General features: G+C 42.3%; 1 pseudogene; it reads left to right on the forward strand.

Moving 5' to 3' along the window:
• The window catches only part of LOC112925474 (small ribosomal subunit protein uS2-like), a 51,261-nt pseudogene extending 41,045 nt beyond the window's left edge, over positions 1–10,216 (forward strand).
• Positions 10,217–11,165: the final 949 nt, after the last annotated feature.

Raw genomic sequence — 11,165 nt, forward strand, 5'->3', positions numbered from 1 at the left:
CTTTGAGGTGAGGCTTGATGTTTGAGAGGTTTGCCCAGGTGACAGCGAAGGAAGGGGATTTCTGGTAGAAAGGGTATCACACACACAGCCTACTGGTTTTGTCAACCAGCCCCTTGGCTGCTTGGAATTGTGTTGGGGATGGGGTGGGGGACAGGCTCCCAGAGGCTGTCCTGGGACTTCTCTCACCTACACAGTCTACTGGGCAGATGGTAAGGGGTGCTGAGCCCTGCTATCCATGAAGGTTTCCTGATTCTCCATTCTCATTTCACCAGACAGCAATCTATTTGTTAAATGAAAACCAGCTGGTTATTGAAAGAAACATATTTATTGGGAATTAACTGCCATGTGCAAAATGGGTATTTACTACCAACTTGTCAAACATCAGTGAATTTGTGTTTAATAATCATTTTTTTCAATTAACTCACAAAAAATTCATCCCATTAATTCTAAATTAAATGCATATTTGTAAAACTCTAATTCACAACGTAATCAAATCATCTCTTCCCAGCCTGTTTTTGATGGCTACGCGTTGGTAAAAGAACTTCAAATGATGTCCTTAGAGAGAAAATTTGCTTATACCTACATGCAGTTGAAACTTGGGCTAGAGGGTATTGAGGTGGGTAGAACTTCTTTCCATTCACAGCTTTCCTAGGTCCATCCCTCACTCCTTGCTCCCTAACATACTACAGGCACTGGGAGGGGCCTATAGCTGGCATATTTGGATAATCTAAGATGATAATCTAACTTTGATCTCTTGTCTTTAATCTCAGTGTTAGAAGACCTTGGAAAATTTGCTTATCGTGGTACTTAGCTGGGAATCAACAGACCTGTTTTTTTAAAAATTATTATTTTAATTGACACACAATATTACATTAGTCTCAGGTGTGTAACATACACAGCGATTTGACAAGTCTATATGTTATGCTCACCATCTGTCACCATACAATACTATGACAATACCATTGACTATATTCCCTATGATGCACCTTTATCCCTGTGACTTATTCATTCCATAATTGGAAGCTTGATTTTCCCACCTCCCTTCACTCATTTTTGCCCATGTCTCCATCCCCCTCCCCTTTGGCAACCACCAGTTTGTTCTCTGTACTTATGAGTCTGTTCCTGCCTATTTGTTGTTGTTACTTGTTTGTTTTGGGTTTGTAGATTTCACATATGAGTGAAATCATATGGTATTTGTCTTTCTCTGTCTGACTTATTTTACTTAGCATAATACCTTCCAGGCCCATCCATGTTGTTGCAAACAGCAAGATCTCCTTTTTTCTTATGTCTGAATAATAGTCCATTGTGTGTGTGTGTGTGTATGTGTGTGTGTGTGTCTGTGTGAGTGTGTTATATCTTTACTCATTTATCTGTTGATGGACACTTGAGCTCCTTCCATATCTTGGCTGTTGTAAGTAATGCTGCTCTAAACATAGAGGTGCATGTATCTTTCCAAATTAGCATTTTCAGGTTGTTGGGTTTTTTTGGGGGGGGGGTGTAAATACTCAGTAGTAGAATTTCTGGATCTTATGGTATTTCTGTTTTTAGGTTTTTGAGGAATTCCTATACTGTTTTCCACACTGGCTGCACCAATTTACATTCCCACTAGGAGTACATCAGGGTTTCTTTTTCTCCACATCCTTGCCAACACTTCTTATTTCTTGTCTTTTTGATTATAGCCAATCTGACAGGTGTAAGGTGATATCTCACTGTGGTTTTTTTTTAAGAAGCTTTTTTTAATAATAAATTTATTTTTTATTGGTGTTCGATTTGCCAACATACAGAATAACACCCAGTGCTCATCCCGTCAAGTGCCCCCCTCAGTGCCCACCACCCAGTCACCCCCACGCCCTGCCCTCCTCCACTTCCACCACCCCCAGTTCGTTTCCCAGAGTTAGGAGTTTTTACGTTCTGTCTCCCTTTCTGATATTTCCCACACATTTCTTCTCCCTTCCCTTCAATTCCCTTTCACTATTATTTATATTTCCCAAATGAATGAGAACATATAATGTTTGTCCTCTCCGATGGACTCATTTCACTCAGCATCATACCCTCCAGGTCCATCCACGTTGAAGCAAATGGTGGGTATTTGTCATTTCTAATGGCTGAGTAATATTCCATTGTATACATAAACCACATCTTCTTTATCCATTCATCTTTCGATGGACACCGAGGCTCCTTCCACAGTTTGGCTATCGCTTTCTTCAGAGAGTTAGCATTTGTTAAATAACAATTAGATTTGTTAAATAACAAATTATTTTAAGATTTGTGTGGAATCAGAAAAGACCCCAAATAGCCAGGGGAATTTTAATCAAAATCCTAGAGGAGAACACAGGCAACACACCCTTTTTGAACTCGACCACAGTAACTTCTTGCAAGATACATCCAACGAAGGCAAAAGAAACAAAAGCAAAAATGAACTATTGGGACTTCATCTCACTGTGGTTTTGAATTGCAATTCCCTGATGATCAGTGATGTTGGTCATCTTTCCATGTGTCTGTTCCCCACCTGTATGTCTTCTTTGAAAAGGGACCTTGGTTTTAATTCTTGTTATGTGACTGTGATCAAGTCATTTTCTTCCTTGGAGTGTCAGTACTAGAATAAAGTTAAGCAACTATCCTCACTGCAGCGTTTCTTAGTGATGTTACTATGTTAATGTGCGCAGAGGGTCTCCACCTGGAGAATGGATACACTTTTCTTTTTTAAACTACTTTGAACAGAGAATTTTGTTTTTCTTTTCATGGAGCATCTGGTTGGATTGATGATATGAGGAAAACATTTTGGCAAAGGCTGGGAAGGATGATTTCCAGGGTCCTATGGCTCTAACATTTCAGGATTTTGTTTCTTAGTTCAGAAACCTGGACTGAGCTTCCGAAGGATAGTTTGGCAATATGGACCTCTGTTCACCAGACACCCCAACCCTGGCCAGATCAGAAGCCATATGCAAATAGTGCAGAGCATCCTCAGAAGCCCTACTTCTTGTAAATCTGCCAGATAAGGATACCAATAGAATGATCTCTGGAGCCTGGCTACTCTCTGATGCATCCAGCTACACTTAGCATTCGGTCCCTTGCCTTCCCCAGCACAGCAATTACATGCTCAGCATGCACCTCAGAAATGTTTAAGTGGTAACAACTGCCCAGAGGGTTCATTATCATCCAGCAGTGCACAAGGCCCTTGCACAGGGCATGGGCCACCTTACAGAAGGCAGTGATTCCCTTCCTTGTTTGCTGAGCCATGTGGCTGAACATATGCTGGCCTTGTAGTGAGAGGGGCTGGCATAGCTCATCTGCCTTGGCAAAGCTAGCTACTATCCTCTCCTCTGCACACCTCAGCAGCACTAGACATTCCACCCATGCGGTTGGAGGTTGAGCAGCCCCAACCTAGCTGTAGAGGAGACTTCTTGATGTGATTCATGATCAGTCAGGGAAGAACTCGAAAAGTGCCCAGAGGAGTCTGTCAAAGGGGCTGTCTGTCTGATGCCCTTGGCCACCCCTTTTCCTAGTCCAGAATCATTCAGGTAATTAAGATAGTAGTTCTAATGTCTTAAGACCTCTTTACATTCTTAGAAGTTCTGGAGACCTAAAAGACTGTTATTTACGCTAATTATCTCTGACAGTATTTATTTTATTAGAAATTAAAATGGAGGAAATGGAAACAATTTATCAATTCATTTAAAAATAGCAACAGTAAATTGCTTGCATGTTAACATAAATAGCACACTTTTTAAAATGAAAAATAACTTTCTTTTCCAAAGCAAACAATAAATGTAGCAAAAAACGCAGTTTTGTTTTACATTTTTGCAAATCTCTGTAATGTCTGGCTTAATAGAAGACAGCTGGATTCTCCTATCTGCTTCCATAGGCAATCTGTCATGATATGTTGTTTTGGTTGAAGTATATGAAGAAAATCCAGCCTCATATAGGTAGTTATGCATTTGAGAAAAAGGATGACCTTACACGTCCTCAAAAAGAGTCTTAGGGACATTCAGGGGTCCTTACACTTTGAGAATGGTTGACCTAGTGTATGGCTTTGGAGAGGAGATGGGCTGAGCAGTTTTGGATGTAGATGGTCTACACAGCAAAAAGTAGCCACTTCTCAGATCACATGGGCTTCTTTTGCCTGGACTACTTCTCTATCTTCCTAGCCTATTTCTTGAATTCTGTTTTGTTCTCCTATAAGCATCCTCTAAACAGTGTGATACCTTTTAGAGATACCTTCAATTCTATCAATCCCTTGTCCCCTACTGCTCGCTGACTCCCCATCACACACAGAGTAAGACCCCCAGCTCCTGTGCCTGTGTGCGCTGGTCCTTGCCCCAAACTCCTACCTTGTTTATTTTTTGTCTTTCCTTTGCTTGATTCACTCCAACAGCACTAGTCTAATTGTCCCTGTGAATGCATAAGGTCCTGATTTAGGGCTTCTGTCCTGTCTGTTCTCTCTGCATGATGCACCCTTCCCTCAGATACTGGCATGCCTTGGCATTTCGATTTCAGATTAAATGTCACCCACATTGAAAGCATTTTCTTTTCTTCATAGTCTTTATTACTCTCTGTATTTGTCTACTTTACTTCTTTACGATCTGTCTTCTTACATAAGGAGTTAAGTTCTATTGGAGCAAGGGCTTTACTGTATTCAATACTGTATTTTCAATGCCTAAAATGGGTCTGGCACATAGTAGATGTGCACTCAATACTTTTGAAGGAATGAATGAACGAATAGCCATACAAAAGAATGTTTGCACTGGAACTCAGACATGTTTTTCAATTTCAGCTTTGTCACTTACTAGCCCTTTGCTGTTGGATGAGTTCCTTGAATTTTAGTTTTCTCAAAAGTAACACACTGGTAATGACATCTACCAGTCTTAGTTTGGGCTGCTACAACAAAAATACTTGTAAAGAAAAAAAAAGTCTCTCTCACATGATTACCATATTTACAACATTTCTGGCACTGGATATCTAGGGTTTTTCCCATATCAAACAATGCTCTATGATGATACCACCTGGGTGTCCTATTTAGCTCAATTTTCTCTCTGTTTACTTAAAGACAGCATCAGATGCCCCAGGTTAAGGGTGCAATCCTACAAGGCTGGTTCCCTACTTCAGATTCCAGTAGCAAATAGTAGGTCCCCAAGTTACCCACAACTTCTCTCTGACTTGACTACAAATCAGAGGTTCCCATGACCTCCTCATTCTTTGATTCATTTATTTGCGAGACCAGTTTATAGGACTCAGATAATATTTACTGACATTTTCCAGTTTATTAAAGGATATGATAAAGAATACAAATGAGCCACGAGATGAAGAGATACATAGGGTGAGGTCTGAAAGAGTCCTAAGAGCAGGAGTTTCTGTTCCTGTGGAATTGAGTGCATCCTCCCCCTGGTATTGGATGTATTTACCAAACTGGAAGCTCCATGAACCCCATTCTGGTGGGATTTTTTCCAGAGGCTTCATCATTTAGATGTAATTCATCATTAACTCCATTTCTAGCCCTTTCCTCCTCTTTGGAGAATGGAGAGTAAGGCTGACAATTCCAAGCTTCTAATTATGGTTTGGTATTTCTGGTGACCAGGCCCCATCCAGGAGCCCACCCAGAGTGACCTCATTAGAACAAAAGACATTGCTACCAGAAAATCCAAGGGATCTATAAACCTCTATAAACTCTGTGTCAGGAACCAAAGTCAAAGAGCACAAGTTAGAACAGAATACACCCCTAGTGCTCTCATCCCTTAGGATATTACAAGGATTTTGAGAACTTTGTTTCAGGAGCTGGGGGCAGATATGTCTATATCTATCTATATCTATATCTATCTATATCTATATCTATATCTATATCTATATCTATATCTATATCTATCTATATCTCTATTCCTATTATCTTGCAATACTATAGACTGGATGGCTTAAACAATAGAAACTTATTTATCACAGTCTGAGGGCCAGGAAGTCTAAGATCGAGGTACTGGAAGAGTCAATATCTAGTGAGCGCACACTTCCTGGTTTGCAAACAGCCACCTTCTTGCTGTGTCCTCACATGGTGGAAAAGAGCATCTTTCTGATGTCTCTTCTTATTAGGGCACTAATCCCATCAGGGGGCTCCATCTCATGACCTAATTACCTCCCAAATGTCTCACCTATAAGTACCATCACAGTGGGGATTAAGACTTAAATATATGGGTTTAGGGAGACACAAACATTCCATCCACAGCACTACTGTGTAGGGTTGTGAGATCAAATGAGGTCATGAATATAAAGCACTTGTCACATAAAATCATTCTATAATTGCTCTCCCTTTCCTCCCTTGTCCTAACCTAGCTTGTCAATAACATCTCTATCTCCAGAGGGCTACCGTCACTCTCTAGAGTGAGATGTGGGTGTCCAGGTCTGATGGAACTAGGAGGGATTCAGAGATACTCAGCTCATCATGTATTTCACAGATAAGGAGATTAAGACCTTGAGAGGCCCATCCCTCTTTATTTTGAGTCCCTTACCCCCTACTGGTAGCATGACTCAATGGAGACTCAGGCCTCCTAATGTAGGCTAATGCACTTTCCACTGCTATTTCTGAACACAGCAAAACCCCAGGCCCCCTACTTCAGACCTACTTTGGTAGGTCTTCAAGCCATGGCTCCTCAGACACAGGATCAAAATTAAGTGGAACATTTATGAAAGTGGTAGTTTCTGATTTCACTCTGGACCAACTGAATTAAATAATTGGGAGGTCAGGATCCAGAAAACAAGTTTTCTAGGAGATATTGATTCATGTTAAATTTTGGGGAAAAAAAAAACTGAATTGGGAAGCAAGGAGAAGATGCAAAAAATTTTCTTCTTTTATTCTTTTTCTGCATGGTCACCACTTTTTCTATGGCTTTTTTAAATTCTTCGTTTAAATTCAATTTAAACGAAGAATTTAAGTAACTTCTTGCAAGATACATCCACAAAGGCAAAAGAAACAAAAGCAAAAATGAACTATTGGGACTTCATCAAGATAAGAAGCTTTTGCACAGCAAAGGAAACAGTCAACAAAACTCAAAGACAACCTACAGAATGGGAGAAGATATTTGCAAATGACGTATCAGATAAAGGGCTAGTTTCCAAGATCTATAAAGAACTTATTAAACTCAACAGCAAAGAAACAAACAATCCAATCATGAAATGGGCAAAAGACATGAAGAGAAATCTCACAGAGGAAGACATGGACATGGCCAACACGCACATGAGAAAATGCTCTGCATCACTTGCCATCAGGAAAATACAAATCAAAACCACAATGAGATCCCACCTCACACCAGTGAGAATGGGGAAAATTAACAAGGCAGGAAACCACAAATGTTGGAGAGGATGTGGAGAAAGGGGAACCCTCTTGCACTGTTGGTGGGAATGTGAACTGGTGCAGCCACTCTGGAAAACTGTGTGGAGGTTCCTCAAAGAGTTAAAAAGAGACCTGCCCTACGACCCAGCAATTGCACTGTTGGGGATTTACTCCAAAGATACAGATGCAGTGAAACGCCAGGACACCTGCACCCCGATGTTTCTAGCAGCAGTGTCCACAATAGCCAAACTGTGGAAGGAGCCTCGGTGTCCATCGAAAGATGAATGGATAAAGAAGATGTGGTCTATGTATACAATGGAATATTCCTCAGCCATTAGAAATGACAAATACCCACCATTTGCTTCGACGTGGATGGAACTGGAGGGTATTATGCTGAGTGAAATAAGTCAATGGGAGAAGGACAAACATTATATGGTCTCATTCATTTGGGGAATATAAATAATAGTGAAAGGGAATTGAAGGGAAGGGAGAAGAAATGTGTGGGAAATATCAGAAAGGGAGACAGAACATGAAAGACTCCTAACTCTGGGAAACGAACTAGGGGTGGTGGAAGGGGAGGAGGGCAGGGGGTGGGGGTGACTGGATGATGGGCACTGAGGGGGGCACTTGACGGGATGAGCACTGGGTGTTATTCTGTATGTTGGCAAATTGAACACCAATAAAAAATAAATTTATTATTAAAAAAATAAATTCAATTTAGTTGACATATACTGTATTATTAGTTACTGAGTAGTATCTAGTGATTCATCAGTTGCATATAACACCCAGTGCTCTATTACATCAAGTGCCCCCTTAGTGCCCATCATTCAGTCATCCCATCCCAACACCCACCTCCCCTCCAGCAGCCCTCTCTCTATGGCTTCAGTAGCACAACTTGTTGAGAGGATCCTGACTTTCAGACAGGGGGTGGTAGCTTGCTTGCGTGTAGCTCACAGTTTTGTCCTGGATCCCTTTCCCTGACAGAGGAAGTAGAGCAGTGCACTTGGGCAATTCATAGCAGTGAACATAGCACGAACTGCCAGAGCAGTGTGTGAAAAATCTGTTTGAATAACAGCTCCAGCAGCTCTTACCAAATTCTCAGGATCCACCAGAGAAAAAGAACAATCTTTTTCTATCATCCCATAAATCATTCCACTGAGAACATCAAATCGCAAACCGAAAAGACATTTTCACTAGCAGCTCAGCTAAAAGACATTCACTCTAGCCCATTCGGTGCCTCCTTCCTAAAAACTGGAAGGCAGATCTGAGAGTAGGGGTTGAACTTGCTTACAGCTTGCTCTCACTCTCCAACCAGTACAGAGCTCAGGGTTCTAAATACGACTACGTCTGACTTTTTTCAGGGGTGAATGGTTTGATCAGAGAGACAAACCTTCTTCTGGAACATCCCTTGTATGGACTACAGTGCAGTCCCTAGTCCTATGAGCTTGGAGATAATTATAGTAGAGAAAGATAGGGGGTTGAGAACCCATTAGCTTTGAGTTCTTGGACAAGTCACTTATTAATGGCCTTGAGCTTCAGATGTTAAAAAATGATAGTAAAATATAACTTATAGCACAGTGAGTAGGAGCTAGGATGGAACATTTGATGTCTCTGCACGTGCCCCAATGCCCGGCATTAGCAGTTGCTCAATTAATACTAGATCTTTTTATATTGTTGGCCAATAGTGGAGTCCTTCACATTGCTTAGAGTAGTAAAGAATAGGAAAAAAAAAAAGTGTGTTCCTCTCCCTGGTAGTAGACATGATTTTTGGTTTAGCCTTGTCTCAGAATCATTATGTGACCGTAGAGAAGTCACTCCCCCTTTCTGAGGCTCAGTATCTTCCCCTGGAAAGTGAAAGGCAATGGTAGCAAATCCAGAAAGTCTCTTTCACTCTAACCTCTGATTTTAGGCTTGCAACATCAGACAGACCAGACCCAACACTGTGATTGGCTCTTCTTGAAAGTCTGGCTCTGCTGGCTTTATGAGTATTTCCTAAGGTCTGTGGGCTCATCTGTCAAGTGGAAGCATAATATCCTTAGTGCTTTACTGGAGGTCAGGGAGTATGAAGCTCTGCTAAAGGTACAGCAACTTTAGGGAAGACAAAAAAAAAAAAAAAAAGTAAGAAGCACCATACCAGTGAGGCAATATGGTCCTTCTGTCTCTTGTGTCAGGCTCTCCCTGCCTGGGACTGGGTGCTGGGCAAGGCTTCAGGGGCCAAGAAGCAAGCCAAGTCCGAGGGTTAAGCACAGGCCCTGGCCACCTTGGTCTCTCTCCCATGAGTGGCTCTGCTCTGCTGTCTTCTTGGGGCCACTCCAGAAAAGTTGTCATAAGGGACAGGGGGAGGTAAAAACAGAAGGACCAGGACACGAGAGGGACAAGAAACAGGTTACAAGAAGGGATGAGAATGGAGGAGGAAAGAGGGAGGGAGAAGGGGCAAGGAGTATTAGGGAAGAGGGGAGAGGAAACAGTCCTCATTGTTCTCTCTTCATTCTGCCTGGGCATCAGCAAGACCATCATGAGCAGATCAGAGCACCCCACTCCGACCTCTTAGCTTGAGTTAAAAAATAATTCCAAGCCAAACTGCGGTGCCTAAATCTATCACAAATGTCAGCAGCCGGGCCTGAAGCCAGAGCTGTGATCTCCCTCATGTCAATAAACCCTTGAAGTCCCTCTCCCTTGGAAGCCTGGCTTTCTTCTGATCTGTTGCTTTCTACCCCGGGCTGCCCTTTCATGAGTAATTTCTTTTAACCCGAGGATCTCAGCTGTGAGCCATAATGAAAAGATTTCTTCTGGACTAAGACTGCTAAGAAGCTGCTGCTGCTGCTGCTGCTGCTGCTGCTGCAGAAAGTCGAAGAAAACACACAATTAAATCCAATGCCCCACCAAGGCCAGTGGAGGTAGCACACGAGCAAGCAGAGGGCCCGGCTATGGGATGCCCATCACCCCCAAACCAAGAACCGAGGGTTTCCTCAGGTGACCCAGGGAAACACACAGATGCCTAGGTCAGTCTTATTTTGTGGGTGTCAGGACTGCAATGATGGCAGGGAGAAGAGGGGCTGACATTGACCCAAGAGAGGGCAATAGAATGAGAAGTTGTACTGTACACTCCAGTGTCAGGCCCAGGCTTTATCCTTGGTCTTAGGGACTCAGGAGAAGGGAGGGTGTGTGGATTCCCAGCCTGCAGGAGGGCTCTCTGCTGGCCCTCAGCCTTCTGCCCACACTCAGCTCAGTGCAGGAAACAGAAGCAGGCTGTGCGCAGGAGCTTTTGACCCTGCTCAGCCCATCTCACCTTTACCTGAAGGGACGTGGCCCTCCTGCCCACTGTGGACCTCTGGCACCATCCCTTGTTTTGACAAAGTGTGTCCCATAGGGGTGGTTGAGAGGGGTAGGGAAAAGAGTCACTGAAATGAACTGTTCACTTTGGGTGCTGGGGTCTGCTCCTGACTCCATTCATGGGGTTCACGTTGATCTATGCCTGCTTCCTGGAGTACCTTCTGGCTCCCAAGTGGGAGAATAATGCTGGAGTTTATCTGAGTTATCTACAAGTGAAAGTTCTATTTTTTATAAGAAAGTATCAGTTCAAGTTGGGTTAAAACGATTTGTTTGGGGGCACCTGTTACAGATGAAAATTCACTTTCAGTTTTAAAACTGAGCTTACCCTAGGGATGGTCTTTGGGCATTATTTAGGTATCTCTGTACTTCCCCATGTAATAAGGTGTTCTTGAAAAGTTTTGAATCTGGGTAACTTTTGAACTTGGGTAAGTAGGATTATATTTTAATGTAATGGAAATATTTGTTGCTTAAGAGAATTCTATGATGGATCATTTTACAGAGCATCCTTGCATGAGAG

Source organism: Vulpes vulpes, chromosome 9 (genome assembly GCF_048418805.1).
Source record: "Vulpes vulpes isolate BD-2025 chromosome 9, VulVul3, whole genome shotgun sequence".
Classification (NCBI taxonomy): Eukaryota; Metazoa; Chordata; class Mammalia; order Carnivora; family Canidae; genus Vulpes; species Vulpes vulpes.